Genomic DNA, 19076 nt, shown 5'->3' with positions numbered 1-19076 from the left:
TTGATTCCCCAAAAAAGGGTACTGCCACCTCCTCAGCGGGAGCCTCCCACCGCTTCCCCGCACCCTGTACGAGGCTTACATTGGGGGTAGGGTGCTCTTGGGGGGAGACAGTGACAAAAGAGGGTGACTTCTTCAGGGTTACTCTTTTCTTCTCCCTCTTTTTCCTGGGGAGAAGTGCAGACGTCACCGCCCGAGATGGGGCAGTGACATCTCCTGTGGTCCCAGGGGGGACCTGGGCCCCTGAGGGCTCCGCCGCGGTGGGCGCAGCAGTACAGGGTGTCTCCTCCCGGGGGGGACAGTGACAACAGAGGGTGGCCACTCCAGGGTGACCCCCTCACCCTCTCTCCGCTCCCCGGGGAGAGGTGCAGATGCCACTGCTCGAGACGGGGCAGCGACATCTCCTGCGGTCCCAGGGGGGACCTGGGCCCCCGAGGGCACCGACCCGGTGGGCGCAGCGGCACAGGGTGTCTCCTCCCGGGGGGAGGACAGCGACAACAGGCCCCTGAGGACCCCTCTGTGGTGGACGCAGATGTCACTGTTCGAGATGGACAGCGACATCTCCTGCGGTCCAAGGGGGGGCCTGGGACCCCGAGGGCCCCGCTGTGGTGGGCGCGGACGTAACTGTTCGAGATGGGACAGCGACATCTCCTGCAGTCCCAGAAGGGACCTTTGCCCTCGAGGGTTTTTCCTTCTCCCTCTGTTCTTTGGGGAGAGGTATAGACGTCACTGTTCGGGATGGGACAGCGACATCTCTTGCGGTCCCTGGAGGGACCTGGGCCCTCGAGGGCCCCGCTGTGGTGGGCACAGCGGCACCGGGTGTCTTGGCAGAGTGAGGGGCGGGTGCAGGAGCTGAAGTGGGATTTCTATTCCCTTTGGGGCAACTCCTACGAGTGTGCCCCAGCTCCTTGCATAAATAACACCTAACCCCCTCCGTGCCATAGAACACAATGTATTTAATGCCCTCGTAGGGCACCCTATGGACCCCTCACCTCCGAGTGATCCAACCACGGCTTAAGGGGGAATTTCTGGTGAAACTGGGAAAGCAACCTTGGGGTGTGGACATGATGTGCCGGTACCCAGGAACGTTCCTCAGGACCGTAGCCCTTCCAGTGTACTAAAAACTGAAGTCCTTTTTTGGAGACATGAGATTCGATGAGAGACTGTATTTCGTACTCCTGTTGACCCAGGGTGGACACTGGACTAGGTCTCCGAGAGGGATCCGGGAAATGAGGGCTGAACACAAATTCTTTAAGGAGGGAAACGTGAAAGACTGATGGAATTTTCATTGAGGGGGGAAGCTCAAGGCGATAGGCTACAGGATTAACCTTCTCTAGGATCTTAAAAGGTCCCAAGAATCTAGGGGACAGTTTGGGTGAAGGAGTCTTGAGCCTAATATTCTTGGACGACAGCCAGACCAGATCACCAGGTTTGAATGAAGGACCTTTTTGGCGGTGACGATCAGCTTTGGTCTTTTGCTTGGCCACCGCAGACCGTAAGGACTTGAGAATCTTTTTCCAGGATTCTTGAAAGTTGGTGATATGAGAGTCGGCTGCAGGAACTCCAGAAGGAGAAGGTGAGAGAGGGAGGCTACTGGGGTGAAAGCCACAGTTGATGAAGAAAGGAGACTCCTGAGTGGAGTCGTTCTTTAAGGAATTAATGGCAAATTCGGCCAATGGTAGAAGATCCACCCAGTTATCTTGTGAGTCAGAAATGAAGCATCTCAGATACTGTTCGAGAGTTTGGTTCATCCTTTCAGTTTGACCATTGGTTTGTGGATGATATCCAGAGGAGAACAAGAGGGAGATACCCAATCTTTGAGAGAAAGCTCGCCAGGATTTTGAGATGAACTGGGACCCACGGTCTGAGACGATAGAAATGGGAACGCCATGCAGCCTAAAGATTTCTTTGGAGAAGACATCCGCCAAGGTGGCTGAGTTGGGAAGACCCATGAGGGGAATAAAGTGAGCCGGCTTTGAAAATCTATCATCTACGACCAAAATAGTGTTCATCCCTTTGGACACTGGCAGTTCAACGATAAAGTCCATCGAAATGTGTTTCCAGGGTTGTTCAGGGATGGGAAGGGGTAGCAGAAGTTCAGAAGGCTTATGATGGAGGGTTTTACTCTGGGCACAAACAGGACAGGCGGAAGTAAAATTGAGAATATCTTGATTCATATTAGGCCACCAAAAAGTCCGTTTAATGAGATCAGCTGTCCTCTTGAAGCCTGGATGACCAACTGCTCTGGATGAATGACCCCAAAATAAGACTTTATGGCAGAAACGTGGAGCCACGTAGAGACATCCTTCTGGTACCCCGAACCTGCTGGGAATATGTGCTTGTGCCTTGTGGATCTCGTCCAATACATCAAAGTTGTTAACCGAGACTATGCACTTGGCCGGGAGAATAGGTTCTGAGATTTCTTTAGCCTCGGTCGCAGAGGCAAACTGACGAGAAAGGGAGTCCGCTTTAACATTTTTGGTACCAGGGATATAAGAAATGGTGTAGTTGAAGCGGGAAAAGAAGAGTGACCAGCGAGCCTGGCGGGAGCCACAGCGACGAGCACCCTCAATATATAACAATTTTTTGTGGTCAGTGAGAATGGCGATTGGTTCCTTGGAACCCTCTAAAAGATGTCTCCATTCCTGGAGAGCCAACTTAAAAGTTCACGATTACCAACATCATAATTCTTTTCTGCTGCTGAAAATTTCCGTGAAAAAAACCACAAGGATGGAGTTTCTCTTGGGGAGAAGTCCTCTGGGACAGAACTGCGCTAGCTCCTACATCTGAGGCGTCAACCTTCAAAGTAAAGGGGAGGGAGGTATCCGGATGACGCAGGATGGGGGCAGACACGAACGCCTTCTTGAGAGTCTCAAAGGCTGTGATGGCCTCTGGTGAGCAGGAAAGAAAAGACTTGGAGCACAACTATGAAAAAATGAGAACTGGATGCTAATAGAAAAAATAACAAATTATTTATTGGGACATAACTAATTAAAAAGAGAAACCTATCACGCGTTTCTCGCATGGTGCGCTTTATCAAAGAGTAGTTTCAATGGTCTTAATCACACTCTTATATGGTCTACACTCTCAAAAGCACCGCCTACCAGTGTCCAGGTAAACACAAACCCCCAGGACACAAATTCCCTGTGAAATGAAACACAGGAAAGGGGCATAATGCTCAGAGGGAAGGGATCCACATAGAGTAAATAAACAGATAAAAAAGTAATTAAAAATACCAATCACATACAAAAGAAATATCAATAACACATATATATCATCTGTGGAAACATAAACATACACATGTCCAAATCTATAGTGAATATTCAATATATATTTAACCCATTGATTTGTTAATTTGAATATCATAAGATGGCATATGAATGGTATATCATATCAAACTCCTAGACACAATAGATATGGTTTAAAGGACATATGTAAAACACAATATTATTCTAGAAAAAAATATAATTAGAAAAAGGAGAACAAATAATAAAGAATAGATGCCAAAAGAAAATGTAGGACAATTGAATTAATTAATAAATATATATCTTATTTGATCACTTGAAAGCAGAAAAAGATGACAATAATAAATAACTTAATAAACGGACAATCATTATTATCTTCGTGAGACGGAAGCATAGCAAGAATACTCATAAAAAATGTTCATAAAAAATGTTTTAGATCCCATTCTGTATTAATTCCTGCAGGGGATAATGTATCCAAAGAATGGATCCAAAACATCTCCCGCTGGTTGAGGAGCTTTAATCCCCCTCATGGGCATGAACACCAGTTCTACAGCAGAGAAATGAAAATTTGATAGACCGCCTGAAGGACAGTCAGTAAAATGTTTTGAAACTGGTAACATTAAATATTTTCTTTTAATGGAACGTATATGCTCCATGATTCTGTTTTTAACAGGACGTATAGTACGGCCCACGTACCTTTGGCCACAGCCACAGGTAAGAAAGTATATGACAAATTGTGAGTCACAATTAATAAAGGATGGGATCCTATAGTTCTTTTTAGAATAAATAGTCTTAATAGACTTAATTGGTTTCGCATAACAACAAACGCAACATTTTCCACATTTAAAAAAACCTTTTATTTTAACAGATTTGTTAGACTTCTTAGAGTCAACCAAATTTGGAGAAAGATAGTCAGATAAGGATTTGGATTTCCTAAAAGTAATGGCTGGACCCTGATTAACTGAACTATGTAGGTCCTTATCAAGAGTGAGGGTCCCCCAATGTTTATAAATGATAGAACGAATTTGTTCAGCCTGGCGACTAAACTGGGTGACAAATAGAGGAGACGTCACTCTATCCATTTCATGTTTCTTCTTGAACTTCACAGATGTTTTCGATAGCAAATCGATCCTGTTTGTAGATTTGGCACATAGATATGCTGCTTCAATATCAGTGTGATTGTATTTTCTTTGAGCAAATCGAGTTTTTAATTCCTCTGCTTGATGCTCAAATAAATCGTCATTTGAACAAAGCCGTCTTAGGCGAAGAAATTGAGCCTTGGGTATACTACGAATTAATGATTTAGAGTGACTGCTGTCTGCTTCCAATAAAGTATTACGTGAATGAGGCTTTCTAAAAATGTCCGTTTGAATAGTGCCTGTCGTGTCAATAAATAAATTTATGTCTAAATAATTGATGTGATTCATGTGTTCTTCATAAGTAAATTTAAGATTTAAAGAATTAATATTAAGTGTATGAATAAAGGCATGCAGTGATAATAAATCCCCATCCCAAATCATAATCAAATCGTCAATATACCGTTTATAGAAAATAATCTGATGACGAAAAGAATTATCAGCACCGAAAATGTGTGTGGATTCCCAAAGGCCCATAAACAAATTAGCATAAGAGGGGCAAATGATGTCCCCATAGCAGTACCCCGTGTCTGAAGATAAAATTGTGCATCAAAAGAAAAATAATTATGGGTGAGCAGAAACATAATAGAATCCAAAAGAAAGGCACGTAACGAAATGGACAATGTAGAAGCATCAAGAAAAAATTCCACTGCTTGTATCCCTTGCTCATGATCTATGATTGAGTAAAGTGACATCACGTCCAATGTCACCCATCTAAATGTCTTTTTCCAACTAACATTTTTTATAGCAGATAAAAGGTCCATAGAATCTCTCAGAAAAGAAGGCAGATTTTTTTACCAGTGGCTGTAAAAAACCATCAATGTAGCGTGATAACCCATCTCCCAAAGATCCAATACTGGCCACAATGGGCCGCCCAGGAGGGCGGACCAGTGACTTATGGATCTTTGGGAGATGGTGGAAGATGGGCACAATAGGTGAGGCATTATAAAGAAACTCATAGTCCTTTGTATTAAGTACAAATAGGGCCTTTACTTCTTCAAGAATCTCTTTCAAAAAGGTGTAAAAACTCACATGTGGGATCATATGTCAATTTTGTATAAGGCCTCGGTCCCGCTGCGCTCGTTGCCGCGGGCGGCCATGTCGCGAGTTCCTCACCAGCAGGGGAATCCTGCTGAGCCGGTCCTGGTCCCCCCTGGCGGCACAGAGCACTACATGCTGTGGCGCGTCAGCCGCTAGGGGACACAAGAAAATGGTGATGTCTAGTGTTGATGCGTCACGTGGTGTGGCTGTGAGCCAATGGGGAGGCTTCGGGAGGAGGAGAGGCTTCGGGGAGCGGGGAGGAGTGTGGAGTGAAAGCGTGAGTGCCTGTCTGCGTGTGTGTCTGAGTGCGTGCGTGCCTGTCTGTGTGTGCCTGAGTGCGTGAGTGCCTGCCTCTGTCTGTGTGTGTGTATGAGTGCGTGAGTGCCTGCCTGTGTGTGCGCGCGCGCGTGTGTGTGTGTGTGTATGAGTGTGTGAGTGCCTGCCTGTGTGTGTGTGTGTGTGTATGTATGAGTGCCTGCGTGTGTGTGTGTTTAATACTTACCATCAGCAGCTCCAGCCCGAGTCCGTGGAGGGAGGGGGGGGGGAGTAGCGGGTCCCTCCGCTCAAGCCACGCTCCCCCTCCCTGTCAAACCTCCCACTCCCTCCCACTCCCGCCCATTCCCGCTCCGGCTCCCTACAGACCGCATATCGCGGTCTGTGTATGTCAGCGCACCGCCTGTCTGCAGTGCGGGCGCGCTGACTCTGGGAGCGGGGTCTTAGCCTAAGATTCAGCATCCTCAAGTAATCTAAGTGCCTCTGCCTGAAATCTGAAGAAGAGAGCACCACAATGGCCCCTCCCTTATCAGCCTTTTTGATTGTAATAGACCGATCTTCCCTGAGGGCAATCATCTCCTGGAAGTCAATATCTGACAGATTCGTTTTATTTAAAGAGGGAACCCCCCGGGGTACAATACCCCTAGCCAATAACCTGAGATCCCTCTCAACCAGCTTCTCAAAGGTCTTAATATTATGATTGTTAAAAATTTGAGGACAAAAGGTTGATTTCTTCTTAAGACCTGAGTGTAATTGCCCAAAGAAGCTTAATGAGGAAGGGATCTCAGGCTCCAAATCCTGATTTTGTTCATCATAAAGATCTCTAAGATCTGATAAAGCACATTGTTCACGAAATGAATGCAAATCCATATTCTTCATTGAAACATCAATAAACATCAACATTCTCAGCTAGACCTCTATCAGTGGAATATAGTGGAACCTCTGTTGTCCCTTTACTATTAAAATATTTTTTAAGAGACAATTTACGAATGAATCTTTGGAGATCAATGATGGTATTGAATAAATTAAAATCTTGGTATGGGGCAAAATTTAAACCTCTATTTAGAACCGCAATCTGGTCATCAGTAAGAGTCTTATGAGAAATGTTGATAACATTATCCACAACTTCTCCTATGCATATTTCTTTCTTTTGCTCGATCCCCTGGATCCCCCCCCCCTCCTCTTCTTTGATGATCTCCTTGTCCTCTTTCGTTTTTTGACTCCTTTTGAAACAAGGAGTATGAAGGTTTATCTTCTTTCCGAGAGGGCATCATAACAGATTTTTGTGAAGAGTCGGTCTCAGGGGAGGTAGATCTAACTCGCCAATTATCATCATCATCACAAAAGGAAACGCCTATTGAACTACTCTCATAGTCAGAACCATCTGACTCAAAACTGGAAGCGTCTCCTTGGTGTTTTAGGATGGATTTATTCGGGTTCTTGGAGTCACCTTGTTTTTTATTCTGATATTTAGAACCATATTTTGGTTGTGGCTTTTGTGCATTTGTAGTGTAGCGTTGCCAAATATAAACTTGCTGCTTCTCATAGTCTATCTTGTCCCTATCAAACTTTTGTTGTTTCTTAATCATTAGAGACTTTTCCATAGCACCCACGTTGCTTAAAAGTGTTTGGTCATATTTAATAAAATTCTCCATTTTTCTGCAACCTTTCAATTTATCCTGTAGGACTTTCACATTGGCTCTCACTTTCTTTTTTTCATTTAGCTTATACTTAATGATCAATTCGATTAGCTTAAATGAGCAATGATCTAATATCTCTTTCCAGTCATTCTCAAAATCTTTATTAATAAAACCAAAAGACGGTACCTTTATCAAGCGTAAGCCTCTTGGAATCCTTTTAACTCTGGCATAGTTCTCAAGAGTGGTAATGTCCCACCAATACCTAATGTCCTGTGATAACAGTTTTTCCAATTTAAGGAAGTGGGTAATTAAGTCAGCAGGCTCTTCACAGATGAAATTAGCACCTTCATCAAAAACTGACTCTGCCCTCCTCTGACGGTGAGTGTCGTCTTCTCAGTTAAAGGCATAGGTATCAGTAACCTCTTCCTCATCCTCCACTTCTACAAAATCTTCCATAATGAAAAACACAGGATAGGTATAGCACGAATACTCACTCCAGAGAAATCAAAAAAATGTTCCACAGAAAGAAAAAATGTGAATAAATAGATGCCACAAAAAATAAATAAATAAATGGTTAAAAAATAATAAAGATAGCACTCCAATTCTCAAATCACCAATTGAGTGATTACAAACATATTCACGGGGTATAAGCCTCTTCTTATAATGTCAATAATGAAAGTCTTAATTCCAGGCTGAGCAGCCGGGGCTAAACCAGCAATATGCGAAGCAGAGGAAAAGACCTCCAAGCCCGACGCTACTAGCCTGGTAGACAGCGTGTATCATGCGCAGGCTGTATTAACCCCCAACACATCGGAGACCAACCATAAGGGAATAAGCACTGTAGCTGTGATGAATCCTTGATCACATTGAACGGGAGAACGCTGGACACGATGGGCCCTTGGTCCCCCTAAAAGAACCGACAGACCCTCGCCTGAACCAGGTAACCCTTAGTGATGCAGGAAGCAACAAACAGTTACTAGACGGCGTACTCACATCCAGAATCCAGGTACTGCACCGACACACTTTATTCGAGCAAATACCAAGTATGTACCTGGCAGATACCTGGAATGAGCCGCTCCTCACCTCTGACAAGCCCCGTTGCGTTTGCCTTCCCAGCCTGGGTTCATGCCTGGCTGACGGGCGGCTGATCTGTTAAATGATAATGATTAGGATTTAATAGGCTGCAATGCTTCGCGTGTCTACCAGATGGCATAAATTCATGAATTGTAATGCAGTATATATATATATACTGTGCACTATTGCAGCCAGCGGGAATAAAATCACGGTGAGTGTCGTCTTCTCAGTTTAAGGCATAGGTATCAGTAACCTCTTCCTCATCCTCCACTTCTACAAAATCTTCCATAATGAAAAACACAGGATAGGTATAGCACGAATACTCACTCCAGAGAAATCAAAAAAATGTTCCACAGAAAGAAAAAATGTGAATAAATAGATGCCACAAAAAATAAATAAATAAATGGTTAGAAAATAATAAAGATAGCACTCCAATTCTCAAATCACCAATTGAGTGATTACAAACATATTCACGGGGTATAAGCCTCTTCTTATAATGTCAATAATGAAAGTCTTAATTCCAGGCTGAGCAGCCGGGGCTAAACCAGCAATATGCGAAGCAGAGGAAAAGACCTCCAAGCCCGACGCTACTAGCCTGGTAGACAGCGTGTATCACGCGCAGGCTGTATTAACCCCCAACACATCGGAGACCAACCATATCAATCCCTGCCTGGAAAATACCTCAATGCACTCGGGCAGAAAACAGTCACAAACCTCAATACACCAGGGTATACCCGAATTCGTGGGACTATCCGAGCTCGAATAAAGTGTGTCGCCAGTGTATCACTGCCTGCATCACTAAGGGTTACCTGGTTCAGGCGAGGGTCTGGCGGTTCCCTTAGGGGGACCAAGGGCCCATCGTGTCCAGCGTTCTCCCGTTCAATGTGATCAAGGATTCATCACAGCTACAGTGCTTATTCCCTTATGGTTGGTCTCCGATGTGTTGGGGGTCAATACAGCCTGCGCGTTATACACGCTGTCTACCAGGCTAGTAGCATCGGGCTTGGAGGTCTTTTCCACTGCTTCGCATATGGCCTCTGGTGACCAGGATGAGACGTCGGTGCCCTTTTTGGTCAAGGCGGTGATGGGAAGGGCAATGGAAGAACATTTTTTGATAAACTTCCTGTAATAATTAGCGAAGCCAAGAAAACGTTGCACAGCTTTGAGCGAATTAGGGAGTGGCCAATTGAGGACCGCCTTCAGCTTCTCTGGGTCCATGGAGAAACCTTGGCTGGAGATGATATAGCCTAGGATGGCCGTGGAAGCCTGGTGAAACAAACACTTTTCCATCTTGGCGTAAAGACGGTTAGAACGCAGCCTGGAGAGCACAAGTTTGGCATGTTGAATGTGTTCCTCCAGATTTTTAGAAAAAATAAGGATGTCGTCTAGATAGACAATGACAAAAGTTCCCAAAACGTCATGGAAGATGTCGTTCATAAATTCCTGAAACACGGTCGGGGCGTTACACAGCCCAAAGGGCATAACAAGGTATTCAGAGTGTCCCGAACTTGTGTTAAATGCTGATTTTCACTTGTCTCCCTCCCTTATGGAAATGAGATTATAGGCACCCCTTAAGTCAAGTTTTGAAAAAATAGAGGCCCCTTGGAGACGATCGAACAGTTCAGAAATGAGCGGCAGCGGATACCTGTTTTTCACCATGATCTTATTGAGTCCGCGGAAGTCTATGCAAGGCCTTAGAGATCCATCCTTCTTCTTCACAAAAAAAACCCCAGCACCGGCAGGAGAGGTGGAGTTGCGGATGAAAACTTTTTCCAGGTTTTCTTGAATTTAAGTAGTCATGGCCTCGGTCTCTGGGATGGAGAGTGGGCAAGACTTAGACTTCGGCAGAACAGTCCCAGGGATGAGGTCGACCGGGCAATTGTACGGGCGATGAGGAGGGAGGACCTCTGCTTGTACTTTGTTGAACACGTCCAGGTACTCATGGTACATGGCAGGTAGGGACGAACTATCGGCAGGTACGGAGTCCAGACCAGCAAGCACAACCACGGGAGGATCCGCTGGCGTAGTATCTGTGGACAAGGGCCACTGGATGGGCAAGGTACCGGACCAATCAATGCACGGATTGTGGAGTTGAAGCCAAGGCAATCCTAATATAATTTGTACTGAAGGGGACTGGAAAACGTCAAAGACAATTACCTCCTTGTGACCATCAGCAAGGGTCAAGGTAAGAGGAATAGACTCCCAGATGATGAAGCCGGCTGGAGTGGTAGTCCATCGATGGCCTCAAGGTCAACTGGGCTCTTCCTTCTGACCATGGGGATTTGATTCTCCACTGCAAACTGCTGGTCCAGGAAATTACCACCCGATCCAGAATCTATGAATGCTTCGACCTTTACGACAAGGTTGGGACCCTCCAGTGTGGCTGGTAGCATCAGCTTCTTTGGGATAGCTTTGGAAGGAGAGGGGTTAGGAGAGACAGTACCCAGTAGAAGCCCCTCTACCTTTACTGGGTGTGCCCATTTCCCAGCTTCAAGGGACAATTCTGGAGACGATGTTCCGAGGAAGCACAGTAGAAACACAGCCTATTCTGGCACCGCCGCGCTCTCTCGGTTGCCTGGAGTTGTTGGCTGCCGACCCGCATAGGTTCCGAGGCCTCCAGGGCCAGGAGAGGAGTAGCGACTGACCTGCGAGAAACAACAGAGGGAGAAGAACGGGAACAGTGCCTCTCGTGTCGTCGCTCTTGCGTGCGCTGATCCATGCATACGCTCAGGGTGATGAGTTCCTCCAGGGACGTAGGTTGGGTGTGAGTGGCCAGATCGTCTTTCAACGTATCTGTGAGTCCGTGCCAGTACGCAGCTGCGAGCGCCTCTTCATTCCATTGGACTTCGGCGGCCAGCGTACGGAACACGATGGCGTATTTGGTAGCTGAATTTCGACCCTGAGAAACATGGAAGAAGGAGAAGGCAGCTGTCTCGTGCCGTGCAGGGGTATCAAACACAAGTTGGAATTCACGTCTGAATAAAGTATAATCTTGCGTTATTTCGCTTCCATGCTCCCATAGGGGAGAGGCCCAGGCAAGGGCATCTCCGGTGAGTAGGGCGTAAATATAAGCAATCTTAGCATGGCCAGTAGGAAACAGGGAGGGAGACATCTCAAACTGCACCTCACATTGGTTTAAGAACCCGCGGCAGTTGAGGGGGTTCCCATCAAAGCGATTCGGAGAGGGAATCCGTGGGCCAGGGCTGGCGTAGATATTGGCCATTCTTGGCGCAGAAGCCGTGGAACCCTCCTGACGGGTGAAGGTGGCTAATTGCTGGGAAACCATGGACAGCTGATCGCTAACAAAGCTTAAGGCCTCTATGGTAATACTTGTACCCACCTCAGAGGGGTCTGCGTTTGTTGGGCTCTGCATAATTTCACGCCTGTATGCCCGCAGACCAAGCTAGACCTCAGTACTGAGGTGGGAACGGTATGATACCACCCACACACACACACCCACAGCAGTGGGAGCAAGCCTGGAGTGTGGAATAACGTTGCTGGGCCTGTTGGAAGAGTTGTTAGTGTATACTTGCAACGCTTGGGGAATGTCCATGAGAATAGTCATGTCCGTTTGCCAATTTTCAGGGATCCAGAGGGTAGAGTCGTCAGAGGGCAAGCCAGGTCCTAGTAAGCCAGAGGTCAGCGGAGTCGTATGTGTAGCAGGGTTCAAAGGGATACCAGAGATCAGAGTAGTCCTGGGTAAGGAGGGGTCAAAGCCAGGGAAATCCAAAGTAACACAGGAGCAGGTAATCACAGGAGCACAGAGGGAGCACAGCATAGGTCAGGTACACACAGGGAAACAGGAACTATGCAGAGCAAGGAAGAGGTGGACACACAGGGATTATAAAGGAAGGTGCACCAATGACAGAGATGGGAGGAGTAGAGAGAGAAGTAGGAGAAGCTAGAGATAGGTCAGGGGGAGAAGAGGAGGAGACAGAAGGGGCAGTCAGGGGAATGGCCTGTACAGCTTGGGAGGCGGAGACAGGGGGAACCTGATAAGAAGGGTCTGTGCGCGCGCCCCCTGTAAGCTGGGGATGTGCGCGCACAGGTTGCAACACAGGCGCGGCCCGCACGGAGCATGGGAAGACCGCAGGAGGGGGACGGAGCCAAGGGGAGGGGAACGCACGCGAGGCCTGTGCCTGCGCGATGGCCAGCAAAGGCAGAGAGGAGCATGCACGCGCATCCTCCGTGGGCTGAGGGGGTGCATGCACCGGACGTGTCACCAGGCGCGTGGAATGCCGCGCCGTTGGCACCACGCGAGGAGGAGGCAATGGGACAGATGGCACCACAGGGGAAGGTAAAGGAGCTACCGCGGGGGAGAGGGAGCGGAGCAGGGGCTAAGGGAGCGCGTGGGTATGCGGGACCTGCAGGGAACGCACTGCGGCAAGGGAAAAGAGGTAGAAGGTGAAGGAGAGGAGTGGGAAGGAGTAGAAAGGGTAACAGGAGATGGGAGAGAGGGACAAGGAGAGGAAGGAATCTCCTGAGTCGTCACACTTTGAGAGCCTGTGTTCAGGACCCTTTAGAATTCGACATAATCTCTCCAAGCCAGAACGAGAGGCCTTAGAAACTCTCAAGAATAATGAGAGTATCATTATCAGACAGGCGGATAAGGGGGGGGCACTGTCGTCCAGGACAAAGACGCCTACCTACGTGAGGTGTCCAGACTCCTGGGGACACTGCCTCCTACACCACCCTCTCTGTTGATCCCACTTCCAGATACCAGATTGAGCTTAAGATCTGTTAGACAGAGGCCATACAGATGACATACTCACTAGATCAGAATATCGATTTTTGTTTAATGATCATCCGCGTATACCTGTGTTTTACCATCTGCCAACGCTTCACAAGACTCTAATCGATCCCCCTGGAAGGCCTATTGTCTCGGGGGGGACTCAATGACGGCGAGCCTATCCCAGTATGTTGATTATTATCTTCAACCTATTGTGACCACACTTAGGTCTCATATTAGGGACATGCTTCATGTCATTGACGCCATCTCCGGGATAAAATGGAAGCCCACCTTTTTGAGTCTACATGTGACGTATCATCTTTATACACGTCCATAGTGCACAACAGGGGGATCGATGCAGGGAGCTTTTGGCTGAATCAGGTTGCCACCATCCCTTCAAATCAAAAAACATTTTTATTGGAAAGTATTAATTTTATTTTAACACATAATTATTTTTTATTTGAAGACAATTATTATTTGCAGACCTGTGGAATGGCCATGGGTACGAGATTCGCCCCTAGTTATGCCAACCTGTACATGGGCTATTGGGAGGAGTTGGCCGTGTGGCAGGATGTGGCGCTGGGGGCGGGTCTCGTATACTATGGCCGTTTCATAGATGGCCTTATATTCATTTGGGATGGTGAAGAGGATGATTTCAGAACTATTATAAGATCATTTGATGAAAATGATTTAGAGCTTAAGTTTACTTTTGACATTCATGCCAATTCTGTGGTATTTTTAGATCTGGTATTGGAGGTGGATGAAGATGCTAATATACTAACTAAAACACACTTCAAGGCTGCAAATGTTAATAACTACGTTTATGCGGAGAGAAATCATGCCTCACGTTGGCTAAATAACATCCCACTGGGCCAATTTCATCAAATGAAGAGAAATTGCACGAAGGACGGCGACTTCGTGACCCAATCACAGCTACTTGAGTTGAAATTTAGGGACAAGGGATTTGATACTTAACTCGTCAAACAATCTTTTGACAGAGTTGCTGCTCTAGACAGATCCTCTCTTCTGGAACAATCCAGAAATAAGAGGATAAATAATATGAAGCATTATTAAAGACATACCCCGGATACATCTATGTCCCTGAGATTTATAACAGGTTATAATCAATCCGCAAATACTATTGGCAGAATTTTAAATAAGCATTGAGATATCTTAAAATGTGACCCCCATTTGGGGCCATATCTACCCGATAAAGCATCAATATTGTTTAGGAAAGCCAGAAATATGAAAAATATTCTGGCACCTACTAAAATCAACAATAATCATCCGTCTGCTTTGTCTCACTTGAGGCCTGCTGGTAACCATAGGTGTGGCAGAACACGCTGCATCCCCTGTAGTCATCTGTTAACATCTGATCAGTTTATCTCCTTTGTCAAGGGCAATACACATTGGGCCTCATGCAGAGAGCAGCGCTATTTAGAATTGGAGAGGGGAAGAAAATTTAGCTTTATTGGAGAGTTTTTTTCTCCATATGCAGAAAGGTCCGAAAACTGCATTTAGAATCCTTTCTGCATATGGAGAGTTTCAACCAGCGCTATGAGCGCTGTTGAAACGTGTTGAAAAAAAAACGCGTTTTTCTTTTTTTTCTCCCCCACCGGCCGCCGACCTCCAGCTTCCAGCCAAGTTTTTTTGGCGGAGGTAAATAGAGAATTTTTCTCCATGTTATTGGCGCGATCAGCCACTAGATGGCGATCGCGCCTTTCTGAATATGGATATTTTTAGAACAGGGGAAATTTAGGTTCTCGCCGGTAGCTCGGAGAGAATCACAAAAAAAAAAAAACATGGCGCTTTTTTTAAAACTCGCCAGTACCTGCAGTTCTACAGGCATTTCTCTCCAAAAAATGCCGCTATTCACCTTACCGCTGCTCTCTGCATGAGGCCCATAGTGTTATAGGATACATTACTTGTATAAGCATGTACTGTACATTATATACATGCTGACGTGTGGTTGCGGCAAACAATATGTGGGCCGCACCACGCGTCCCTTGAGTGCTCGTTTTTTGAAGCATCGAAGAAGTATAGTTAACGGAGTTTGCAGCCATGGGATCTATAGACACTTTGAAATGGTTCACAATAAAGACCCAAAAACGTTAAAAATGATAGGATTGGAATATATATCTCCTCTTACTTTAGAGGGAGTTCGGTTCAAAAAGTTGTGTAAACGTGAGACTTATTGGATCTACCAGCTCGCGACACTAGCGCCTGGTGGATTTAATGAGTGCATCGACACAAGCACTATTGTTTAATAATGGTTTCTTTTCCAATCTGCTTATGGGTTAATATCTTTTTTTGTTTTTGGCTCTGTTGCTCCCTGGTGGAGCTTCTCTCCTCTTTTGCTATATTGATATTTTACAGTGACAATTAAGGCTGAGCTGGAGAAGTAGGCACGGATGTTATTGTCTGTGCAAGTATTAGAAATATACATTATTATTTTTGATGTGCTAGTATTGATACCTCTCCCTCTGGGGCTATTGCTTGGCCAAATTTTTCACTAATAATATGTACTAAACAATGTTGCATTTGTTTATACTATTCAGTTTGTAATTCCTGCATTTGTTATATTATTTTGTTATGGCTATTTAAACTGAAGGTAATACTCTTTCCCTTTAGTTTAATTATGTCGCAATACTAATATTTGTCTTCTTTTCTTGTAGCTCTAACAGCGTATATGTGTTTATTCAAGTTATTGCCCTTTTAGTTTCAATTGGGGAGCTTTGTGATTGATTAATTGTTTTCCACCACCCACTTTTCTGGGTATATATATTTCTGTCTCTGTTGTTATTCCAAAATCCTTTGAAAAAGTCAGTGTGTCTGACGAAACGCGTTAGGAAGCAGCGCCGACACTAGTCATCAACAAGGGTTGGAAGCAGTGGCAAGCTTCCAGCCCTGCTGCACACAGCCCCAGAATTGGCGCGGTTGATTGCCAGTTTGGTGTGGAGAGACTGACAACTCAGGACTCCTAAGATTACAGGTTTCAACACCATCCATGAGGTCTGAGACCGTGGGACACGAGCGGGCGGCGTTTGCTACATCTGACGCTGCAGGAGATCTTGCCGTGCTGTTCCCGTGGTGTGATATTATTATCATACATGCCTAATTACATTTTATGTTTGTGAGTGAGCTTGTTTCCCTCTCTATATATTTTTATTAAACTTTTTATATGTTTTTACGCTATGGGCTGTGCGTTTTTTCCTTCTGTCTAATATATATATATATATATATATATATATATATATATATATATATATATATATGTAATAAAAAATTATATATAAATAATTATAAAAAAAGAAAATCCCATGTTAATTAGCTCAAGTTGTCAAAGCCTGAGTTACAATTTGACAAAAGATATATTTTAAAATGTCAAGCATCAAACAGTTTGATCAATATGTATGGCATTTAAAAGTCAGTGTACAGTATGCAATTTCTACAAACACGAAAAAAGAAGCTGCAAATAAAATAAAGTTTATTTGTTATTTTTAATTTCTGATTATATGACTCACAGTATGGCATTGCTTTATTTTTTAAAGGGCTTGAGTGCATACAGACAATGAGGGTCATTTTACAGCACACAATGGGTAGAGGGTGGGAGGTTGTTATTTAAGAATTGGGCAGGGGCGAGAGCAGGCAATATGTGCCACTTCTTGCATGTGAGTTTACCAGCCGCTCGTCCCTCCCCTATTTTGTTGAGTATTTTATATACTGTATATATTTGTTTTGTATATATATAGTATATATATATATAGATGATAGATAGATAGATAGATAGATAGATAGATAGATAGATAGATAGATAGATAGATAGATAGATAGATAGATAGATAGATAGATAGATAGATGATAGATAGATAGATAGATAGATAGATAGATAGATAGATAGATAGATAGATAGATAGATAGATAGATAGATAGATAGATATGTTGTGGGACTTTACAGCTTTCATAGAGTTAATCCTCTTGGAAAGGTCTGTTCAGCTGAGAGTTAATGAGCTAATTAGCCTAGCCTGTATAGTCAGGAAGTGATACAGAGATCCCCCCCAACCCCCCCCCCCCCACCCCCATGCTGCCAGACTTATCTGAAGACACACAGACAGCCCTGTGAGAGACTGAAAGGAGACCTGCTGCAGGTACAGTACACTGGGTAAAGTGGGGAACGAGTTTAGTTCTCCCACGATTAGATTAGTCAGTACTCCTGGAAGGAGTTAGGTCTTTTGTTTCTGTTTTGTGTTATGAGTTAACCCTGTACCTGCTTTGTACCCTGTAAATAAACCCCTGCTTAGAAAGTACAGTGTTTCCTGCCTTTGATCTGGACAAAAGATCCGACGCTGGGACTGAGAAGTTACAATTGGTGGAGAATGCGGGCAGTACACAAGGCAGTGAAACTGGAAAATGGAAGAATTTCTGACCTCGCTTCAGTACAAACAAACAGAAAATTCTGCTATTTTAATGTGGGGGTTGCAACAATTGGCAAAGACCCAAGAGGAGATGTCAAAATCCTATAATGAGAGTTTACAACAGATGACAAAGTCACAAACTGAAAGTACGGCGGCATTAGTACAGCAGATGGCGCTGTCCCTACATCAGACGCTAAAAGAAGAGCAAAATGAGGCGCAACTTCGCCTACACCAGGAGCTCCGAGTGTTGGGAGAGAAAATTACCGCCCAGACTAGAGTGGCCCCACAGGTCGCTCACCAGGAAAAAACGCACCTCATTCAGAAAATTACGATGGACGATGACGTTGAGGCGTACTGTCAATCTTCGAGCGCACCGCAGTATGCGACGGGTTGTCAGCTAAAGAGTGGGCGGGAATAATTGCTCCCTTCCTGGTGGGTGACTCACAACAAGCCTATTATGACTTAAGCCCGAGAAAGCTAAAGACTATGGCACCCTGAAGGCGGAGATTATGGCACGGCTAGGGGTCACCCCTCGCGGTTCGGGCCCAACGGTTCCATTCTTGGCGTTATGATATAGAGAAGACACCCCGCAATCAACTCTATAACCTTATACACTCTGCAAGGAAGTGGCTCCAACCTGAGGTAAGTTCCATCGCTGCAGTTGTCGAAAGAGTCGTTATAGAGCGGTTCCTGAGGGGTCTCCCCTGCAACATCCAGAAGTGGGTGAGCCAGAGTGACCCCATAGACGCCGAACAGTTGGTCGCTTTAGTCGAATGTTACTTGACTGCCGAGGAGATGTCCAAGAGTTCAAGTCCAGATGAGTGCTCCGGTTCTCGCTTCCTGCGCTCCAGGAGGTCCGATAAGACTGTTCATCCGAAAAGGAATCCCCAAGGACTCATTGACTTGTGTAAAGGAGTAGGAAGTCCCACAGCACCTAGGAGGGACTCTGGTCTTGTTGTTCCCAGTAGACTGGAGACAAAACACTGACCCAGTTTTGGAAGGTACAGTATATAGAGTGCTACAGATGCCATGAACTTGGACATGTGGCCGCAGTTTGCCCTCGGAATGCGGAACCAATGGAATGTAACTTTTCTGTGGGGCATGGTTCGCGCTGGGTTTCTACAGTTCAGCACAGTTCTTGCAGTTCAGAAGAGGATGACGAGGACTCCTATGTGGCCCCGCGTAAAGGACAACCTGCGTGTGCAACAGAAGCTGCAGGGACAGCTTACCCTGTGGCATCAGAAAGGACCAGAGGTGGACTACTACACAGAGCGCTTGGCGCAATCGTCACAGGAGTGACTACTAGCCTTGGTATGACAAAGGCTACCGATACCGCCATAAGAAGAAATCCAAGTGAGTCAGACCAAAAGAGTGTTGACTGGAAACGGTTCTATGAGGCGTCCCAACAAGACGTTCAATGCCTCATCGCAAGCTAGAAGTTTCTCAGCAAGAGGTCTGCACGTTAAAAACAGAGCTGGGTAAAGTAAAGCAGCAAGTGTTACAGGAGCGACTGAGTACCTAGTGGG

This window comes from Ascaphus truei, chromosome 5 (assembly GCF_040206685.1).
Source record: "Ascaphus truei isolate aAscTru1 chromosome 5, aAscTru1.hap1, whole genome shotgun sequence".
Lineage (NCBI taxonomy): Eukaryota > Metazoa > Chordata > Amphibia > Anura > Ascaphidae > Ascaphus > Ascaphus truei.
The sequence above is the reverse complement of the archived record's forward strand: the minus strand, read 5'-3'. Positions refer to the sequence as shown.